The 23,440-nt window shown below is 48.2% G+C and overlaps 1 protein-coding gene across 9 annotated transcripts in view; it reads right to left on the bottom strand.

Annotated features, from left to right (window-relative positions):
* The window catches only part of LOC125950398 (mucin-19-like), a 180,861-nt gene that overhangs the window by 144,159 nt on the left and 13,262 nt on the right, over positions 1–23,440 (bottom strand). For 6 of the 9 annotated variants that reach the window (XM_049678348.1, XM_049678354.1, XM_049678356.1 and 3 more), the window contains one exon: positions 23,427–23,440. This exon is cut by the window's right edge and continues 740 nt beyond it. The gene's annotated coding sequence lies outside the window, so the exon portion shown is untranslated. Of the gene's footprint in view, positions 1–6,270; positions 7,448–8,595; positions 8,801–8,844; positions 9,059–23,426 lie in introns of those variants that run through there. The other 3 variants (XM_049678351.1, XM_049678352.1, XM_049678353.1) reach the window with 3 other exon arrangements.

Genomic DNA, 23,440 nt, shown 5'->3' with positions numbered 1-23,440 from the left:
AGCGAAGAGCAACCAAAAACGAAAAACGAGAAATCCACACACAGACCGCCGGGCCAGCACTGCGACGAACCGCGAAATTTTTGGCGACGATCATCACCAGAAAGAGAGCAAAGAAATAGACAGAGCGAGAGAGAGAGAGAGAGAGAGAGAGAGAGAGAGAGAGGGAGAGCAAACCAACGAGACGCGAGCAGGAACCTATTTTTGCAATAAAAACATGGAAAATTAATAATCCACGGGGCGCATCGATTAGGGTAGTGGTGGTGGCCTCCCCGTCTCGTGGGTTATGGTGATCATCGCATGGTGTTGTTGTTGGACGGCATGCTTTTAGTCATGTTAAATGTAATTCCCCAACACCAAACACAAACCATAGCGCCATGCTTGAGGCACATTAATGCTAGAAAGGCAACGAAAATCCTGAAGCAACCGCAAACGAGTTGCGAAGATAATTTTGAAGTCAAGAGAACCACGGAGCCACAGGCATACACAAATGCTCCGATTGAGGCCACCCCTTCACTGGCAGCCTTTAGTCCGCGCCCCGGATGCTGAGAGGGCGGATGTCTGCGCTGCGATGTCTTTTGTGTACCTGAAAACAAAACAGGCAAAACACATTTTCACATTCGCACCACACCCCCCGGCACGGATGTCGCGCGCTTTTCCGGTTTGTTTTCGGTATTTTAATTGAGGTTTTCATTGGTTTTCGATGTGTGTGCTTCGATGCTTTGAGTTTTGGAGTCGAATTATCGACTGCAACATTACCTCCTTGTTTGTTTGCTTCAAGGAGTTTTGCTTGTTACTGGATATGTTTGATTTGATTTAATTTTGTTTACCTTTTTGAGAGATATGCGGATTTCAAACATAGTTTGTCGTTTTTTTTTTTTGAATACTGTTTTGCTTTTGTTTTAGTACTTCTGCATTTCTTCTTTTTCCAGTGATGAAATAAAGGAAAAGATATGTTTCATTTTGTTTGTATCGGATAGTTAAAGCACAAACCTCATAAGCTACAAAACCCCCATCCACAACTAACCAATATCTAACCACATTTACAATCTCATTTCATCTTCTAGCTGTTATTTAAATACTAGTTATTTTTTATTGCCTTTTAAATAGTGCTCTTAGGTGTGCTTCTTCTTTTGCTCAATTTGTTTTCCCAATTATTTCTTCACAAAATAGGCTGTATCAATCAGATTAATGATAGTTTTACCGCCTTTCCATTTATTTAACCGCTCATTTTGTCCAATCTTTTTGCCATATTGTCCACTGCTGATTAATCAATCTACAAATCATCGAGAGGAAATGGAAATTTTCTTTTCGGATTATTTCCTTGCCTTATTTCCTTCATCTTTTGGTTTCTTTTTCCAATTATTTTGCCCTAATTTCTAGTATCGATCAGATTGAGGACATTTTTACCCACTTTTAATCTCGTTCTTCTACCATTTTGTCCAACCGTTTTGACATATTTTCCATTTCTGACTATGCAATCTACGAATCATTAAGAGGCGGATGAATCGTCGAGGTCTGTTTCAAGATTCTATTATTCCCCCCTCTACCATGCTTTTCAATAAGCAACTGGATAACGACAGGTTAACGCAATAATGACGGAGCAACTGGGGATATTAAAAACGACAAAAACCCAAAAATTAATTACTCCACAACCAGAAAACCAACCCGGGGGGAGGGGCTTTCCAATTTCACACGCAAATGCGACCGAACCGAAAACATTCCAAATCATTTCCTTCCTTGGCCCCAAGCCAACCGAACGACGCGAACGAGAAGATGGATTCGGTGAATTGGGTTTCCTCAGCCAACCAGCCAGTCAGCAGCAGTAGTAGTAGTAGTAGCAGTTTATCCTCCCCTCCCACAACGCGGCCAAAACTACGGTGATCATTGACTGTCGTTTCCCAAAGAGACACACGCAGAACACGGACAGAACAAGGGAGCGCGAGAGAGAGCGCGGCGGCAGAAATGGATGGTTATTAGCGATAATAACACTTATTCCGAAACCCGCGCATATATCCGTTTAATGCGGTTCACCACCAGCAACATCAGCGCCGCCGCCACCGCCCCGGGGATTGGCATTCTTCTGGTGGTGAAGGGGCAGCAGCTCAACCGGATCCCATCATCGTGATGATGATGATGATGATGATGATCGCGGTGCAGCAGCAGCAGCAGTAATACGTAGTAGTTGTTCTCGCGATGCGCATATTGCTCCCGTAGGAGGAAAGAGGCATTTCATATGATGTGCAGCACACAGACTGACAGAATGACGACGAAGAGGAGAAGATGGTTATGCTTCTGTTTTGGAATTATACACTTGCACCGCTTGCGGTGGTGGTAACCTGGACCGGATGGCTTCACTTTCACGCTTCGATTGACAAGTGAAGCATTGGGAATCAGCGCCAATCGTCGGCTTCTTGAACATGAAAACTATCGTGAATCGACCATCATCTTCCTAGTCAAGAGAGACGCGGACGCTTCTCGATTTCCTTTGGGCAGGACGACCCGGCGGCAACATATGCTCTGTAAATGTAATCAACGAGAGCAAATTGAACTCCCAGCCCGATGATCCTCTACCAGCACCACCACCACCACCACCCTTTTAAGACCGATTTCCTGCCGATCGATTCGATTCGCTTCCTCACCGCTCCCCGGGCCCCCGGGGGAAAGATCTCATTTTTCATAACAACATCTCATTCTCGCTCAACAACTCAACACTCCCCAAAAACCGAGAGCCATCGTCCGCCTTTCATCATCATAACTCGACCACACCACCGACAAACACACACACACGCACGCTGAGGCATATGTTATGTTGACCTGGCCTGGCTGGTGAAGCCTTTTGGGAATATGCTGCAGGCAAGGCGAGGGGGGCACGTGGTGCGTGTGGTGAAGGAATGAGGATGAGAAGCCACTTCAACGCCACCGGCGGCAAAAGGCGGCGGCGCGCGCGCCCTCGCGCGTTATGCGCTGCTCTCCACACAGTTCCGCTTTTCCATCATGCCACGGGGCGGCCATGGATGCTCCCCGAAGAAGAGCATCGTCGTTTCGTTCATTCATCTTTTGGGGCGCGCGCGCGCCTTTTTGGGGGCCACGAGTTTCTCATTGAGGTGTGTTGGTTGTTGAGCCGCTGCCGCTTATGATGCCTTATGTTTGTTGTGGTTTCCGGTGCAACGGTGCCACAGTGGGATTGATTCAACAGCAACAGCAGCAGCAGCAGCAGTACTTCTTATCAAAAGCATCACCCAGAGAAGAAGAAGCATTCCCGAGCGATGCTCATAATCAATCTGTCATTTGACGATCTCGAGAATGATGCTGTCATCGCTATCGAATCCGAATTGGAGACCACCCAAGCGATGTGTGTGTGTGTGTGTGTGTTTCGAAAACCAATCAAGCAGAGCAGATGCCTTCCGGTGGTGGGTGGTGCGCGAAGCGGATGATGCATCATCACCGTCTGCTTGCTTCTGTATGTGTGTGTGTGTGTGTTAGTGAGTCAGGTGTATGTGACGCAGCATTCTTTTGGTGGCCAATAAGTTACAACAAACACGCACACATATACGCCACAGACACTACCAGCATGATGATGATGATGATCGTTATCATTGATCTAGGTGCGAACGTTCGAATAGATATGTTCTGGCACATGATGATGATGATGATGATGATGACGACCATCGACGAACTACCAACGCCAAAGCTACTGCTGCTGCTGCTGCTGCTGCTAGTAATGGTGACGACGACTACGACCACGACTGGTGGTGACGTGCCTCCACTTCCCCCTCCCTGTTTACATTCAAGGCTACGCTTAATTTTGTTTTTAGACTGACTATTAATTTGTTTATCAAGCAAACCGTGTAACCTTGGCGCCGTTCGTTGACATTTCGCGCCGGCCGCGCGCACGCTCCTCGCGGATACACACACACACACACACACACACACACACACACACACACACACACACACACACACACACACAGTCGAGCCGGTCGAGCCGCTCGAACAGTCGAAATATGTGCGAGAGCTGCTCTCCGCGGCACGCTCACGGCGGAACCACCACGGAAACCATCATCATCATCATCATCATCACCACCACAAGGCAGACACGCACACGCGTTGTGGCCCATCATCATCATCATGCCGCCGTGCCTCAACAATGACCACCACCATCGACACCACCAGCACCACCACCACCACTAACACTGCCTCATGGTTGGGGGTTGGTCTCTTGGTATGCGCTTCTCGCCCAGTGAAGCCGCGAAAAAAAAGGGTGACAAAAACCGGTGAGCAGCGCGGTAAGGTGGTTCGTTCGTTCGTTCGTTCGCGGGTTCGTTCCTTGGTTGGTTGGTTGGTTGGTTGGTTGTGTGTTTAGCTGGCCAAAGGTTGAACGTTAAAACAGATGGAATGGAATGAGGGAGGCGGCATCGTGAAGAGTATTTCGTACTGCACGCAATACAAGAACCCGATGATCATCATGCCAGTCATGGTATAGGAGTATAGGGGGGACCGCGAAATTCGCGAAACATACACGCGATGATCATCATCATCATCATCAGCAGCAGCGATCGAAGCACCAGCAGCAGCAGCGATGATCAGATCGATCGTACCGCGCGATACCGTTTTTCTCTCTCTCTCTCTCTCTCTCTCTCTTTTTTTCTCTCTCTCTCTCTCTCTCTCTCTCCCTTCTGTCGGCTTCTAGCATAGGTTGCTACGATGTTGATTTTTAGAACGTATCTCTCTCTCTCTCGCAGCAACAGCCGAACCAAACCAAGAGATCACTCCCGATGATGATGGTGGTCGCGTTCAGGTGTATGGCTCGTTGTGTCTGTGTGTGTATCCGCTTCGCGAGGTGGACTTTGCACACGCAGCAGCAGCAACAGCAGCAACAGCAGCAGCAGCAACAGCAGCAACAGCAGCAACAGCACGAGAAAATCGAAAGTGTCGCTCTGTGTCCCCCGGTTGGTGTTGTCGTGTTTTGTCCATTTTTGGACGGCAGCAGCGGCACCGCCGGGAAGTGCCGGGTACCAACCCGGGTGGAGGGAACCGTGGCCACAAATTCACACCTTTAGCAGTAGCTACTAGGTGGAACTGGTTCACTTGGTTTTGAGTGTTTGATTTTTGTTTTGTTTTGTTGTCGCTCCCAACATAAAGACGGAAGTAAAATCCCTCTCGGACCGGAATGCCGTCAGCAGCAACAGCAGCAACAGCAGCAGCAGCATTCCATCAATCATTAATCAAGGATCGGACGGCGCGGGAATGCAAATGAATGCCAGTGCAAATCACAATCAGAAAAGAGGGAGAAGGGCCCCTGCACCACCATTCGAGGAGATCAGCTGTGTGAGCCTTGTAACTGGAGCAGCACAGCACTGGATCACCGCGATATGGCTACTACTCGTCGACGTCATCTCGTCACGCATGCATGCACGACGTCAATGCCAATGGCGAGGCCACGAAGCGACGACGACGTTCGACGACAATGTGCGTCAAAAGGGCGTTTTATGCCCGGGTTATGCGCTCGCGAAGGTCTAGAAAAAAAAACCTGACAACCGACAACACGGTGGTGGCTGTTGTCAGGCAGGCCAAAGGCGGCCTTAAAACCGTGGCGCCACCTTGCTCGCGTGTGTCGGTGTGTCGGTGTGTCGGTGTGTGTGTGTGTGTGAGTATGTTGAGCGCCACCAATCGTTATCAACAGACCGAGAGATGCGCGAGAGAGAGACAGATTTCACGAGGAAGCAGGGCAGTGACGTTCCCCCCTCTTCGATCAAGGAGAGACAGAGAAGAAGCAGAAGAAGCCACGAGGGGGGATCGAGCTCCAAATGGGATGAGCAAACACAACGATCGTCGTCATCGCGGTGCGCGGCGCTCGTCATAAGGTGTTAGGAAGGGGGAAGTGACGACGATCGATCCCTTAGTCGAAGACAGTCAACAGCATTATGTTATTATGCGTATGCCGGTCGTATGCCTGCAGCACGATCCCAATGGATACGCGCGAACGAAGGCAATCCCCTCATGAGACCCTCGCGAAAGGTAATTACTTAGTTAATTCCTATCAACCCATCCCTCTCCCCCCAACCCCAGGAGGCCCATTCATGGGGACATCAAACGACTCTCTGGTGGCCGCATGCCCATAAAAGATGTAAACCTAGCCCGTTGGTACTGGCGAGAGAGAGAACGAGAGCGAATCGGCTAATCGAAATTGAAGTCTGTTCGATAAGCGATCAGCGTCGGTGGTGACGCCGCTCCTCCCTCCCTCCCTACCCTACCCTCGCTTCTACTTACGTAATGACCAATTTTGGCGAAATATCTATGCCCTTTTGGGAGGGGCGGTGGCGTCGTTATCTCGTAACGGTTGTGTTCTGTCTCCTTATGCTGCTGTCGATCAGCGGCAACAATCAGAGCACCGCCGCTGCCGGTGACATCGGTCGTTTGCAGCAGTAGGCAAAAGACAAAAGGCCCTTCTGCGGAATTTCGTCGTCGTCGTCAACACACCCTCTACTGTAACTCTTTTCTGAGCTTCTATTTCTTCTTTTCTTTAATTCTTTCTTATGCTGACTCTTTAGCACGCACACACACACACACACACACACTCAGCAAAAGGATAATCTTCGCTTCTTTTTTCCTTTTTTTTCTTTTTCTTTTGAACCAAGAAACACGATTGACCTTTCTTTATCGCGCGCTCTCACCTCCTTCTCCTTCTCCTCCTTATGCTAAGGCATCCATAATTCACAACAATACACAACACGGACCACGGACCACGGACAACACCAACAACAGGACGCGCGCGAGACACAAACGCGCACAAACTAACACACACACACACACAAAAGAAAACCCTCCGAACTAATCCAAGCTGCTGCTTTCTCGCTTCGCTTTCTTATCACCACCCTCTGTGTGCCTTTTGGTCGTCGCCTCCTTCCAAAAAGGACTAATTTCGATTCCGATTCCAACCTTCAGGACACAAACGCACACACACACACACCTTCAAGCGCGTGCTCGCACAGAACGATCGCGGTGCCACTAACGAACCGATGGCACGCAAGCAAACCACCCCCCGCACGCCTGGAATTTCCGATTTTTGGATACGATTCCTTCGACCCGCTTGCTGCCGCTGCTGCTGGCGGCCTCGTCTCCCTTCGGATAACACCAACAGCTAGCTCAAAAACCGGACGATCCCAGAATCTCCCCCACCCAAAAAAAAAAACCTTGGTGTTGTTAGTAGTGTGCAAAAATGCGCAAACACACACTCACATTGCACGCACACTTTGCTTCATTCGATATCACTCCGCTCGCTCGCGCTCTTGCGCTATTGGAGGCTCCTTTGGACGATATCATAAAGAATGCATCATTTAAAACCACCCAATCACTTTTTATGCTTTTTTATGCTGTTTTGCGTGCACGCTTCGTTTACAGCTCACTCAACACAACCGCGCACCAATTGAACAGTTTTTTTTTGCACCTGAATGGAAGAGAAGGTACGAGACGAAGATCGATCGGTTAAGGTTTCAATTGAATGGTCTGCTTTAAATGCTGCTTAACGCCTCATTAACGCCCCAATAGATCGCGATCAAGATCGCACATCATCAAGGCACTCGATGATGATGACGATGGCGTCCATAAGACACTCCATCGAACGTTAGTTTCCTGACGGCGGCGCCAGATCAGCCACCGGATGAGTGATGATTGATCGACGATCATCACACCTCCACCGAGAAAGGGGGACGGCGGCGGCCCGCGGTGCCGCGTCTTATCAACCCAAAAGGCGACGATCACCGGCAGGCAGGCAGGCTGTCACCGCGTGATGTGCCTCTCAGCCCCAGCGCCAACAGCGCCAACATAGAGTCACCACCCCCCTCTCTCTCTCGTGCGGGGATTGTGCGATAATCATTCAATCGAACACATACACACACGCGCACTGTGGTCGGACATGCATGCACGCACGCACGCACTTATTATCACCGTTGCCGGCCACAGCCCATCGTGTGGCGGAATTTGGCGAGACCAAGAAGATCGATAGCAGCAGTAGAAGCACTTTGCTGCTGCTGCTGCTGCTGCTGCTGCTGCTGCTGTGTGCGGTACACACTGCGGCAATGTCTCTCCGCGTGTCTGTGTGGTGTAAGTGGTCGCCATCATGTCGCCAAAAGGGGGGAGGGCAGGCAGGCAGACGCACGGGCTATCAAACGGGTGTCTCGGTGAAGAGAAGAAAAAAAAAACAATAACAACACCAGCAGCAGGTCGCACCGGCGGCACTGTCCTCGACCAACAATTACACACACACATACATACAGGCAGACACCGCGCACTGGTGGTGCTGCTGCTGGTGCTGGTGCTGCTGAGCACACAACATAGTCCCAAAGCGATAAGCTAACCGGCCGGTTGAGCGCGCCGAGATCGCGAAGACCAAAACACACAGCACAGAAAACCGCACACACACTGCGACGACGACGACGACGACGAGACGAGCTGATCGAGATGCTGCTAAAGGTGCTCCTCCTCTTCTCTTCCTCTTGGGAATGCGCGATCGAAAGGCAGAGAGGAGTAGATCGCCGATCCCGATCCCCGGTCCCGAGTTGATGCGAGTTGAAGTTGAAAGGAGAAGCAACGAACACCTGGGGCACGACGCACTTTATAAGCGGCGGCGAGGCGGCGAGCAGCAAAACAATCCCCTCCCCGTCAAAAAACGATCCCCAACGATCACACAACACGCGCTAAAAATGGCGAAATCGCGAAGATCTTTCCTCGGAGATGAAGATGATATTTTCGTGCGCGGAGAACAACGCACGCAACGCACGCACGCACAACAAATGCCGGCAACAGACGCGGAACAAAACACTCAAAACACGCTTCGTCGTGTACCGTATATGAAATCCACGAAAGCCACGGAGCCGCAACAGAACCGAGATGTTGCCTCTTCGGCGGCTGAGGAAAATATGCGCCTCCACCGGGCAACAACGACTCACGACTGTCTCGCGCGGTCGACGAATGGACCCGCGAGAGATGAGAATACGAGTTGAACACGAGGCGACGGAACGGTCGGAAACTCGGAATCGCAAACCTATGCAACGATTCCCGCGGCCGAACGATCGCGCCGTACCACGTGTAGAACTTTAAATCCGCTGTTTGCTTATAGATGGGTGCTTATCGTGCAAATTGAGTTGTTATCAAAATGTCATACTGGGTTTTTTTTTGCAAGGGTTCGACAACTGTTTACGTAAAACAGTTGCACATCATTAGTGATTCCATACAAAAACGTACAATTTTCCTTGCATAATGATGTTTAGTTTTGTGCCAGAAAACCAGCATATGCGGGAGGCTTTATTTTATGTTTTGCTTCAAAGAAATCGCCTGAAAAATCCGATAAATTGCTTGTAAAGGGGTTTGGCGACAGTACTCTATCCGAAACTACTTGCGGAGATGACTTGAGTGGCAAGAAGCGTGAAAATCGACCCATAAAAATTTAGGATCATGATCAGTTTCCAAACGCTTACGGGCCATGGGAAAGGATAAAAAAACAGTTGGAAAAAGGATAATCCACGAACAGAACGGTAAGCAGATGAAACGACTTCAAAACAGGGATGACACTGTCGGAAAATGGAAAATGGCCTCACAAAATGATGCTATCTTTGGCAAAAATTGCCCAAATGATAAGAAAAATGTCTAGCTATACGAGGGGAAATACTTCGAATTTATTATTTTTTTGCTTTCGTTTTTAAACATGTGTTTTTTCAGCAAAAAACAAACAGCGAAGTTAGGGTTTTACATTATCGGTTCCGATTTGAACTCGCACACAATTTTCCGAGCGGATTCCGCGAGAGTTCTTCGAGAGCGCTTCGGAAATCCGAACCAAAAGCGAGAGAGTGCCGGTGGTTTGCTTGAAATTGCTCGAAAAGTGCTCGAACCGGTAACGCTAGTAACGTATTATCTCTCTTTTTTTAGTTTTTGTCTCTCTTTCTTCTAAATTCATTCTCTCGCAATGAATTCATCCGCAATCATCGTCATCGAACCATCATGATCATCATCATTCCAAATTCTAGACTAGAAATCAACAGAAAAATGATATAATAAAGTACAGTCAAGTAGAATCAAATAAATTGAATAAAAATAAATTGAAAGATTTTTTGATGAAAAGTAATATTTTATGTATTGATTTGGTTTCAATACAATTTATGACGTACTTGTTTAATTTCTTTCTTCCTTCTTTCTCAAACTTTTACCTTGAATTTACCATCTTTTACGACCGAATTTTATGAAAGTTTTTAAACACTACTTGTACCCTTCGTGATTTCACACAACACAGTTCATGGGGTTGTAAAATAAGTGCTTCTCCTCACGACGCAATCACAATCAAAACATACACACGAATTGTGTAAGCAGAGAAGAGAGCAGAAAAAATAGAACTTATCAAATCGAAATAGGATAAAACAACAGCGTGCGTAAATCATCGGAATAGTAATGACGCAAATTAGAATTACGCATAGTAGAGTGTGCGTCAAGGTCAACAGAAAGGAAAGGAAGGAATACGAGGATAGTTGCTCTTAAGACCGAAAGACCTCTTCAAAGAAAACACTAGTTCTTCTCCGGGCAGTACATGTTATGCTTTCTTGTACGATGCCCTCGATCCTTTCGACGCACATGTCGGTTCCTTCGGGTCCAAGTATGTGCCACCACCAGACGACAACACCAGACAGCCCCACAGAGGGACAACATATCCGTCCCCCAGAGCGAGAAAGAGAAAGAGAGAGTGTCCTCCCCTTTTGTAACCCGATAACCCGGAAGAGAGCCCGGCAAAAAACCGGTCCAGCAGCAGCAGCAGCAGCAAAGCAACAACAATCAGATTATGACGCCCGAAAGCGACGAGGGGATCTGGTTTGCTTTCCCCCGTTCATTAAAAAAGAATTATTCCGCGAAGATCCAACAACCCACCAGACAGGACCAGACGGACAACGCCATAGAAGACCTGGGCAGGGGGTTAAGAAGGAGTGCTAATAATAAAGGAGAGTTTAATTGCAGGAAACTTCACGGGCACAACACAAGCTCGTCTCTCCCTGCTCCAGCAGCAGGACCACGGCCAGGACCAGGACCACGGCCAGGAGCAGAACCATCGTGCCCGACAACAAAGGACATTTGGAACGCTCTAAAAAACGAACGGCGGCAACGAACAAAGGAAAAGGACCATCTTCCCCACCACCACTGGGAAGGAGGGGCGGCGGAGAAGGGAGCTACACGTGGCGGAAAACCCGAATCCTATATCCCCTCTCTCCAAACCCCTTCCCCGGCATCGACAAGGGGAAGAACCCAAACAATCCATTTATCCCGCTTGTCTGTCTGCGACGAAGGACGACGTCGCAGTCGCCGTCGCCGTCGCCAGACGACGCAGACGGACGACAAGGCCATGGTTAAACTTGTGAAGAAAGAGAGAGAGAGAGAGACCGAGAGAGAGAGAAAGCAAGCAGAGAGAGCAGGAAGCACATACGGAAGCAGAAGATACGGACATCCTTTCCTTCCCTTTTCTTCCTTCGAGGGGAGGACACGACGCGAATCCTTGAATTCCCGGGGCGCAAAAGTGGCGAGAGGAACTCGCGCGAGGTCCGAACCGAAATCTGCGACGGAAAAAACATTGCCGAACCGAAGGACCACAGGTTTTTTTGGGGGGCCGATGGCACACTAATAACCGTCTGTTCCGTTGTGCTCTTCTTCAAACATTCAGGACGCTAATGTGGAAGGATTTTGCTAATGTGTTGAACACAATCATAGTAGGCCGCCTCCTTTGAATTAGCTGCTTCCGTCCGGGCTACTCAGCATGACTTGCAGGGTTCAAACTTCGTTCGAGAATATCCCTCAAATGTTCTCCAAACCAAAACAAACAAAAAAAGAGATGAAAGAACGTCGCAACTACAACATCGGCCGCCAAGTAGGCCAAAAGTCCGCGGTTCCGTGGAGTTGAAGTCCGGAGACAGGGCGCCTGAGGAAAAAGGGCCAGAGGTCGCCAGAGATCGATAAGCAGTGGGGTGAACCTTCGGGGCGGTGGTGTAGCAGTGAAGGGAAAATTCGGGAAAGCGGACGGACCGCCCGACCGACCAGCCAGCCAGCGACCGAGAGCCAAAGGGAGGGCGCGGTCTCACGCCAAGGCGCGTCTCAAGGTCAGCTCGTGGCGAAAATGCCAACTGCCAGCCAGTGTGTGTGTGTGAATGAAGAAGAGAGAGGGAGAGAGAGAGAGAGTGTGTGTATGAGAGAAAAGCAGCTCTCTCTCTCTTTCTTTTTTCTCTCTGCGACCAGGATACGTTCTAAGGACTACTCCTCCTACACGCCTCAACACCCCCGGCGCGCCTTATATACGACACAACATTATGCTCTCCAGCCGACCCAGAACCGAGCCGTAACGGGGTTCTTGGGGGGGGGGGGTGCAGGATCCAGGAAGGACTCAGGACTGTGCTGGCTGGCTGGCTGGCTGTATGTATGTGTGACGCTCGAAGCTCGAAATGACGCCGCGACGAACGCGCGTAAAAGGCAGCGGCTCGGCTCGGTTCGGCCAGAGAGCCCAGAAGGAGGAATGGAGCGGGGTAGGTCGTCCTGCTTCCGTTGCCGCCGTCTCCACCGGGGCGGCGTTGTACGCCGGCGGCCTAAGGTTCGGGGAGGCACAAATTGCGCCGCAATAAATTCGACGCACGACGCGGGAAGGACGACGCAAACGCACGAACCAGGGAGGAGGAACCGACCGAATCCAGGGACCAGGGGCGGTGGACAACGGAATTGGAACGGAATTGGGGTGGTGGCGGTGAAAAGCGGGATGGTATGTTGCGTAAAACCCCGTGCGTAAAATCGTCTAGGTGCTCACAGTGTGTGCGTGTGTGCACCAGGATACGATATTTTTCCAGGAAGCGCTTCCTGGAAGAGCTCTTAATGTAGCAGCAGCAGCAGCTCCCTCTTATATGCAGTTCACAGACACACCAGAGCAAAAGAGGAATTGTATTGTTGAACTCCAATTACACACTTTGTTGAAGATGATTTTCACTGAATTTTCCAACAATTTCTCTGGAGAACACACTTTACGATCACTTGCAATATTGGTTTCAGGTAAGTTTTCTTTGTTTCCACAGGACGTTTGTTATGTGCTTTTTGCAAAACATTCCGTCATCGCACACGGCACGCAGCGAAGAGGAGTACTGAGTCTGCACTGATTCACGCTGATGACGATGAAAGCTGTGGGACTCTACTACGTCAAGCCACGCCACGCCACACGCTGCTGCTGCTGCTGCTCTGTGAAGCTGCGCGTCCTCTGCATCCTCGGCGACGATATGCACACACCTACTACTACTACTACTCCCACACTCCTGCCCCTCATTATCAATCTCACTATCTCTCTCTCTCTCTCGCCTTCGAGTTTGACGCGTTTATGGTTTGTTTTGCTATTGCTTCTTGATTTGTGTGTCTGGCCGGTAGCAGACGACAGGACAGAGGTTAGTGTGTGTCCCCGGGGACTTCTTCGCCATCTTGCTCTTTCGTGCTTTTGTGCGGTGCGAGGCGATGATGCAGGTCTCGGGTCTGGCCCGCGTTCTACTATGCCCCAATTCCGATATCTCGAGCTCGCCATACTGTAGCAGGAGATGCAGCAGCAGCAGCCACACCTCTCTCCCCTCTCGGTCTATTAGCGTGCACCCGAAGTGCATCCTTGCACACCAATACCGAGAGCGAGAGAGAGAGCGAGAAGTCGAGTGGAGTATATAAGTATATGACGGGAGCAAAAAGCAGGTCCTGAGGGGTCTCTGCCTATGTGCTTCGAGTCCTAGTTTCTCGCACTGTTGATGCTGGTCAGGGATTCTGACGCTGTATGCTTGTGTGTGTGTGTGTGTGTGTGTGTGCAGCAGTGTGCGTATACGGGATTGGATGCACATTGTGCGCCCACCGAGAGGCATGTGCATCGTGGTGCATCGTGCTCTCCCTTTTTCACGCTTTGTCTGTCTGGACTGCACATTTATATACCTGGCTCGTGGTTATTCGTGAATCGAACCAAAGAACACACACACACACACACGAACGAGCGTTCCTGGAACGCGTAGTAAAAATTAGCGTAACACTACTACCACCCCGTCGTCTCTTCTCTCTCCGTATCATAATGTGTTGGAGTAGTAAGGGGGATTTTCACTAAAGGTACTGAAGGCTGGAGTGACCGCAGCAGCATCACGACGAGTGCACACTGTGCACACCTTGCGGAAAATGCGCTATGCCAACGGTAGTAAACATAGTAGCCCGATGTGTGATGATGGTGGCTCGTGGAGCATTCGATCAATCATGAACTTCATGAAAATGAAATATTGTGTTGTCAGAAGGTACGAAGCAATTAAAAGCCATTTACCGACGATTTTAGAAATGTTTCCAGTTGAGAGAAGTGCAGTAAACGAAACAAAATAAATGAAACTCGCCTGGTCGGAGGTTCTTTAGCACAAAACCTTTCGTTTTCGTTTTCCAGACTAGGTGCAATACTAGTGTACGAACATGAAGAATGTTTTTAGAATAACGCCACAGAACGCCATAATACTGTATTCCTCTTTCGAGTGACCCTCGCATCTGTACCACAAAAAAGGTACATCTAGATCTGCAATACTTTGAATTGCCGTTGTTTAAACCACTTTATGCGATCGTCACTGCAAAGCATAACATCCTAGAACTCTGAAGGTCCTCGCAACAGCACTCTACTTGGAACTAGAAGCTGCTTTTTATCCTGTAGATATTCTTCGTAGGGGATTCCCAAGTACTTTCGCTCACCAACTCACCTGAAAAATAGAAGAAGAAAAAACGAATACCAAAAAGGCATTAATAAGGTACCGAAAAGCACACCGAGAAAGCATAATTCACGTTAAAACAGCGTTCGATTCCCCAAAAAACATTATGCTGCATTATCATCCGAGGTACAAAAAGAGCAAAACGGGCTCCACTTCTTGCTGCTGCTGCTACTCCGGAGCTCCAAAAATCGATAAAAATTAGCCTCCGTCAGCATCTCTCTGAGGTGGGGCCCAACGACGACGACGACGGCGAGACCATCGTTTACCAAAGCGCACACCATCGTCATCGCCATATTTCGGTTAATTTCGTGGACCGCTCCTTCTGCCCTTGTGTTTTGGGGAGGGGAGGAGGGGAGGACACACCAGCCTCACACCACCACCGGCCACTACCAGTGTCCCCAGGACCACACAACATACTCGCGCGTGATGTATTCCCGCGCGTAGTATTTGGCTATCGTATCGGGCGGCGGATAAATATAGGCGACAGGGAGCCTTCTACTCCTCCGTCGTGTCCGTGTCCGTGTCCGTGTCCGTGTATCCACGGTACATACACTGGCGGACGGTTGCTTGGCACACAAACACACCAGCGAAACCGGAGGACGAAAATCCCCTACACCGAGGATGCACGCACACAGGCCACCCATTAAGAGATCAGCATCATATCACGAGCACCAGCACCAGAAGCAGCAGCACCAGCTACGAAGGGTGGTGGGGTGGTTGGGTGGAAAATGGTGGGGGAAAGGATACGCGACGAATTGTTGCTGTCTCGCTTATTTACCGAAAGCGGAGCGAAGCGAAAAATAAAACGAAGCAACCCGGTGTGCAGAGCGCCTCTCCCATTCCTCCACTCCTGCCCCAGACGACACCAGACCGAGGAGACATCCTTATCAAACTCCACATGATGGGCGGAAAATGAGCAGCGCATGCGTTCGGTCTCTCGGTCGGTGTTGTGTTGCCTTTTTGCGCGAATTTTCCAACCCGCAGCAGCAGCGTGAGGCCATGGGGATGCTTTTTATCAGTACGCGGAGGCAAGGGGATGTGTAGGATGGTGGTGGTGGTGGGGTTGGTTGGATGGCGTGGGATGATATGATGATGGGATGTGCGCGCTCGTGCGCGTCGTCCTAGTGGTGACGCTGTTTTAATGTTAAATACGACGCGCAAATGTTTAATAAAATTATGCATAAAACCGTTCGTTCATAACTTTCAGCAAACTCTCGGTGCAAAAAGGGACGGAATGATAGCAATGTTATCGGGAAGAAGCACAGGATCCATAGTTGCTCCTTGGGTTGAAGACTCAACCACATTGGCACATTTTTATTGTTATTTATAAATGGAGATAGTCGAAACTATTTCATTACAAAACACAAGTTGAATGAAACAAGAAATACATTAAACTAATAATTGTTATAGGGAAATGTTTGTGATAAATCAAACTAATAAACAATTATTGCATTTTTTAATGATGCGCAATGATTTTAATAAAATCCCAATCATCTTTACCAGATCAGCAACAGCTAACAGCGCTCTCTGTGTGCCTTTGCAAGGACGTTTGTGACGTTTAAAGACAAGACTTTCTGAACATTTTTTGTACCGTATTTTTAGTGTCATTTCCATTGAAAATTACAATCATCTGCCATTATTTAAGCAGCTGTTCGCAACTTTCGATTGACGCTCAAAAACCTGTGCTCAGATTTAGGGTGTGTTGCCTCATCGATCTGTACTAGCGAGGAGCTTTTCGAGTTGCGTTTCAGTTGCGTTCTTCGTTGAGGATAGCTTCCAAACTCAAATCTTATTGTATTTACTGCTTTAGGTCACCAACAATGCCACTTTCCAGTAGCTTTCAAGGATTATTTCCTTTGACCGAAAGGGATTTACAGAAGCAAAATTCAAGATAAGGCCATCAGCTAGTTCTGACAAGTTTTAATAAGTTAACTCCCCCTAAAATTATAGTAGTAAACCAACACTATTTTTGGTATGCTATTAAAAACCTTTCCTGAGGCACTAAAAGGGGACAAGCTTTCATTATTTAAAGAAACTGTTATGAGGGTTAGAAGATAGCCAAGGGTTTAGGGAATACAACCCTTGTGAGAATACAACCCTTAGAATACATGCAAGAATACATCGCTTAGAGAAAGTAGACTATCTCAGTAACCATAGAAGGAAAAAGACGTGTGGTTTTTAGGTGTGCAAATATCAGTGAAATAAAGAAGTGTAAAACAACCGACTTTATTCACAATCATAAAAGAAACTCATATCAATTGAGGTTTACAAACGTAGGTTTAAGTTTGGAATTTTAAATTTTCGTATCATATTTTGAAAAAAAAAACTATTTTCTGTTGCATATTTTATGGTTGGGTCAACAACCATTTTTGTAAGCATTATTTAGAATAAACATGTGCATCGAACCAATCTCCTGCTCAACGAACGAAATAATAAAAGCTCCAAAAATCGTTTGTGAAAATCGTTTGGCAAATTTTGTAATTGCTACCATCCGAAATTGCCGATTGGATCATCCATCATCGGATCACCGAATTCGCCATCATCCCCTCCCAACCACCGATGATCACCATTGACACACATCCGCCATGTCGGCCATACCAAACACAAGCCGGAAGCAGGAAGCAGATGCAAAGATTCGACCGCCGACGTCATCCACAACGCGACAACGACGACGACGACGGCGACGGTGTTTGGTGTCCGATCACCGAGAACGAACATAATCCAGCGCAAATTGTGGGCCTGCTGCTGCTCCTAAACGCAAAACACGCAGCGTAACCACCACACCATCAAGCGCACCCGCTCCGGCCACTCCGGGAGTTTTTCCATCACAACGCGACAAATACCGTCGTCCAACCAAAGGGGGGGGGGGGGGGGGGGAGGGTTACCGAAGCTAGGAAGAAATCGATATCGGGAGCCATTAAAGCGGGCCGACCCCTGGCCCTGGCCTGGCCACACACCAAAGCCAAAGGCGCGCGCAAAAGGCGAACAAACAAAACGCGGCACAAACCGGAAATACCTCTACACGCGGAGCATATAGACGACGACGACACCGGACTGGATCTGGACGGACGAGCGCGCCATTCGCTTGTCATGCCAACGCACGCACGCACCAGCGCCGGGAGCGTGTGTTATCAGCAGCAGCAGCAGCAGCGGCTCCACCAGAGAGCTTGTGGCGTGAAACCGGACGCTACATATTTATGATCCGGCCACCACCAGCGCACCGCACACCACAGTTCGAGTTCCTCCCTCCCTCTCAGTGGGCAGTCGCGACTATCGCGAGTTTTTTTTCTTCTTGTGGTGCCGGCTACTTTGCCCTTTTCGCTTATCAGTGTTGTGTTTGTATATATTTCGGGGAGAGAGGGGCCGCGCGGTGGGGGGGGGGGGGGTCCAATTTAGTTTCATAGAGTTGTCGACATTTTTGCAGCCGGATGAGCATAAATCGAACGCAATCGAATAGGGCGGCATGAAGAAAAAGCTGAAATCGATCTGTTGATCGTTCATTAAGAGGCCTGAGAGCGTGTTTGGTGTTATGTGTGTGTGTGTGCGTTAATACTCAAAATTGATTAGCGAAATAGTCATAACATTGTAGTGGCTTATCGCGACGGGCTTCGAGAGTGCGTAAAGTAGAAGCTAACTGATGAGCTGCTGCTGATGTAATTCATTCATCTCAACAATTTTCGGCTCGGTAAATAATGATTATCCGTTGTTGTCCCCCGGGCGGTAGTGAGCAATCATTTCGGTATGCGCGTTGTGACCATCGCACTCCTCTCATTCATGTACCGCACACACCAACATGCTTCCCGTGTCCTAGCAGGTAAGAAGATGTAATTTAGGGCAAATCGATTTCCAGCTCCAGCGATACTCAAACCTACACACACAAACAACGAGCCGCCATGAAACGGTCGATGAATTGAATACTTAACGACAGGGAGCCACACGCACACGGTTCAGGCAAAGATGATGCTGCTGCGAATCCGAATCCCCCCCGGCCGCCATTTGGAGTGTATTTTAGGATGCGAAAAGTTGGCGAAAATTAGCTCTGAGCCCACCTGAGCCACTCTCGCTCTTTCTCTCTCGCTCTCTCTCTCTGTGCACCTTTGTCCGACTTGAAGGAGCAGCTTTTGGGACGATGAAATTGGATTAGACAAGCAGTAGCAAAGCAGTCAGTAAGGGGGGGGGGGGGGGGCTAAGTACCGGCCACTGCCAAGTGTGTGCCACGTGAAGATAAGAATTTGCTTATTAAGAACAAAGGTAATCGGAATCGCAAATAGCAGCACTCGTTTGCCTAGTGCAAACGGTAGCAGCCCTTGGATTAGATCAAGATAAATCGATAGAAGTGGAGTGAAAAGTGTAGTGCGGATGGATAAGTCTGTTGAAGGAATGTTACGAAACGAAACAAATGCCAAAAACCATAAAAACCATTCTAACGATACTTGGTTATAGCGAAAAGAAATAAGGAAAAACAAAAGTCGGTTATACTGAATGAAAACAATAAAAAAAAAAACAACTGAAACCAATATCGAAGCACAAAAAGAAATAAGAAAAATAAGCTAATACTAAAATGAAAAAAAAGAAGTTAACACAGAAAGGCCAAGCTAACTACCAAACAAATAAATAAATAAATAAATAAATAAATAAACAAACAAACAACCAACCAACCGACGTAACGAGTTAATGTTGACCAAAGCGGAACAGAAGAACTCATTAAAACCGAACCAGGGAAAGCAAACGGTTTCGATGACCTTTCGCGGGATTTTTACATTTGCAGAAAGGGCAAAACCGAAAGGAAGGAAGGATTGAAGTGAAGTGAAGTGAGCAAATAAACAATCAAAACCACTTCTGACCGCAAAAGCCTCCCGAAAACCGTGGTCGAAACTTCATAACCGTCGCCGTGGTCCGATGATCATCAATCGTAAAGCCGAAACCCGAACAGATGACAAATGGTAAAGTGGAATGAGGAAGAAGAAGAAGCAGAAACCCACAAAAACACCAAGAAACAACAAGAGTAAATAGCAATTCTCGGTCAAGACACCAATGAAGAAGAAAAAAAAACAAAGAAGAAACCAAAACAAAAACCGCGAAGAAAAAAACAAAAACCGCGAAGACAAACGCGAGAACGATGGCCACCACGAAGGGGCGACGGGCGGAATGGTGCAAAAAACGGCGAAAAACAATCAAACAAAAAAAGGAAGAGCTCTGTGTGTGTGTGTCTCTCTCTCTCTCTCTCTCCCTCTCTCTCTCCCTCTCTGTTGCTCTCTGTGTCTGTCACAACAAACTCGGGCCGATCAAACCTCGGAGGAAACACAACAAACACGAGAAACTCCCCCCACCAGAAAACGACGCAACGCAAACACACAACGACGCGCGGTGGTGGTGGTGGTGGTGGCGAAGAGACACCCCAAAAACCGACTCTCATCCTCCACCTCCTCCTTCTCCTCGTTCGTCGATGATCTCGTTGCCAATGATGGAACCACCAACACCACTACCACGCAGCCTCCCCCCTCTTCTGCTCGACGAGGCAAATGAAATGAAATTCTCTAATGCGCAATTTGTCCAAAGCCCGGGACCCGTGTGCGTACGTCACACGCTGCTCTTAACCCTTCTCTTCTCCTCTTCTCTTCCCCCTAGGCAGCGGGGGTAGGGGGCCAGCATTGATTCCCACGTTCGACACACGTTCCCGTGGTGGTGAGGTTGCTCTGTTGGTTGGTTGGTTGGTTGCTGTTGCGGTTTCATTCAAACCATTTCAGAAACACCAATGGGGGGAATTTCTTCTATGTTTTTTCTTCTTGCAAACCCCCGCATAAATAGGGGGAGGTAAGGGGGGAGGGGGAGTGTCTCGTTACTGTAAATGGTCTGGCACACTATTGCTGGGACCTGAACACTACACGCACCGGAAGCGCATTAGTGCTCGCGTGTTCGAATCCCGACAAAGCGAATGAATGATGCCGCCGCCAACCGTCAACCGTCAACAACCGTCGACCATCGCGCGCGAGCATTCGTCATTGTCCTCGTCAAACTCAACGACCACCCTCCTCCCTTCCTCTCTCTCTCTCTCTCTGGCCCCTTTTCACCCGCTCACCACTAGGGCAGGGGCCACGCAAACAAAAATATTACGCAACGGAGGTGAGAGATTTCATTCATAACTACACTCGCGCCGCAACGACACAAACCCGGCCGGCCGGCCGGCCGGGCGGGAGCAGAGCGCGGAGCGCAGACAACCTTGCTTCGGGCGGCCCTGTGGGTTTCTCCTCCTTCCATCTTCTCCACCATAGTATGACAACTTATAAGGCGGTGAGGGTGAGGGTGGTGAACCGATGTCCAGTGGGAGGTGTGGCCATGGATGGGGATCGTGGGAGCTTTTTGGATGGATCGATTTAGAGGAGAGTGCGAGATACACAGAGACAGAGACAGAGAGAGAGAGAGAGACGTTAAAAAGGGCCTTCCAACAAATAAAAACGGCGGTGTGGTCCAACAAAACCGATGCCGACGTAGCCCAAAAAGGCGCGAGAGACTCCAAAAGAAGACGATGAGCAATCGAGCCCCAAGAGAGACAGACAGACAGAGAGAGAGAGAGAGAGAGTGAATACCAGAAACAGGTTCACAATCGAAAAAGACAGAACACTACCACCACTAGCCGGGTGTTGAATGTTGGAGAAGGATTTTCGCTAAGCTACGACGCAATACATTCCCAACCACCGCAAACAACACCGGGGGCACACCTCACTGATGGGGTGATCGCTGCTTCACCAACACTGATACTAGAAAGATCCGCGATCGCACGGCAATCGGCATTCCGGATGTGCTTTCCAACTTTTCCAAACACCGAACCAACCGCAACCAACGGCTTTCAAGGGCGGGCATTTTTTGTTTTTTGAGTAAAAAGGGCGGCAGAGACGCAGGCGCCGTTGCAGCATAACCAGTCCAGCGCTCCAGGTGTGGCTGTCCGTGGGGCACAACATTGCAATATGCTCGCTCTCAAGAGAGAGAGAGAGAGTGGGTGAGTGAATCATCGTGCAAATTGAATGGCATCAGCCCTCTAACTAATGGCCGCTGGCGTGCTCTACGCTGCTGGCACTATTTGCATTATTCTTATCACATGCCACAACGAGAACACGAAAAGAAGGGCGAGAGGGAGAACGGCGGGAAACTGGAGCAAAGATGGCGCCAGCAGCTACTACTACTTTTGCTACCTCTCGCTGCTCGCTGCGACTACGACGAGTGCGAGAAAACATGCGAAACCCCGTGCGAAAAAAGCCCATCCAGGGGTACCAGGGCCAACCCAGACCCGGGGGGCCTAGCTAGGTTGGTAGATTTTGTAGGTCAACGAGCATTCGAGGTGACAGCACGTTCCAGTGGCGGCGGTGGCGGCGAAGCAGCACCGCTAACCCCTACACTGTCAATTGCAGATCGACCAATTAGCGCCAAATGAATGTCTCTCTCGTGCGGCTCTCGTGGGCTTTTCCAGACCAGAGTTCGAGTTTCGTTCGAGCGTTTGGCACGTTAGAGAGACCGAATTAGATCAAGATGGATCAGCAGAAGCCTTAAAACGGTGCAAAATGTATGCAAAGTATTTCTATTTTATGGCAAACCGATAAACAAACTGATAAACGAGACGATAAGCAAAACCGTTAACGGAACATGGTTAATGAAATGAAACAATAAAAAAAAAACAAAACACCCTAATAGCGAATAGAACACTTGTTAATGATGTAATGAAAACAGGGCAATAAAACAAGACAGATAAAAGGAATAAAACTTGATCGAAGAAATTCCCAGAAATATGTCCGTTTTCGCGATATGGGAGCATGATATGAATAAGACTTGCATTGGCAGAAACATCATTTACAGTATGGAAAAAAAAGTTTATCCACCCCTGCATGAATTTCACGTTTTGGCTGTTTTCTCCAAACAACTAAGTCCGAAAATCAAAATTCGTACATCAACAGTTTCGGTTTTCATTCTACATTATTTTGGTTTTTACTTTTTTCCAAAAAACCCACTAGAAAAAAGATATCACAAAAATAGTAGCGAAAAGTACGACAAAAAAGTTTATCCACTCCCTACCAAAAAAAAAGTCAAATAATAGAACCATCAATAGGGTCCCAAAAGATGTGCATGAGATTAAAGAGCTAAACTGCATCATTGAAACGGAGAGAAAAAAATATTATTTGACTATTTTGAAGAGGAAACCCTTTTTTTGAGATTAAGGCACTAAACTGCATCCTTGAAATGGAGCGAAAAAATTCTTATTTGATTATTTTGAAAAGAAAACCATACGATACTATACAATTCCATACATTTTTTGTGTGTTTTTCGTACCCTACTCGACTATCTTTGTAATATCTTTTCTTCTAGTGGGTTATTTTTCAAAAAGTAAAAACCAAAATGAATAAAAAAAACGAATAATAAAAAACGATTCTATTGATATGCGATTTTTTTATTTTTTGACAAAGATGTTCGGAGAAAATAGCCAAAACGTGAAATTCATGCAGGGGTGGATAAACTTTTTTTTCATACTGTACATTGAATATTTTTATTCGAGCCACCAGGCGACCCCATTTTGATCAATAATTCCTCAATAAAAGTGTGTCTTGTTTGAATACAAACACTCCAACGTAATTCTTATGAGAAAACCCCATATGGAAACAAACGGCTTACCTTAAATTGCTCGA

This window comes from Anopheles darlingi, chromosome 2 (assembly GCF_943734745.1).
Source record: "Anopheles darlingi chromosome 2, idAnoDarlMG_H_01, whole genome shotgun sequence".
Lineage (NCBI taxonomy): Eukaryota > Metazoa > Arthropoda > Insecta > Diptera > Culicidae > Anopheles > Anopheles darlingi.
This window is presented reverse-complemented; position numbering and strand designations above follow the sequence as displayed.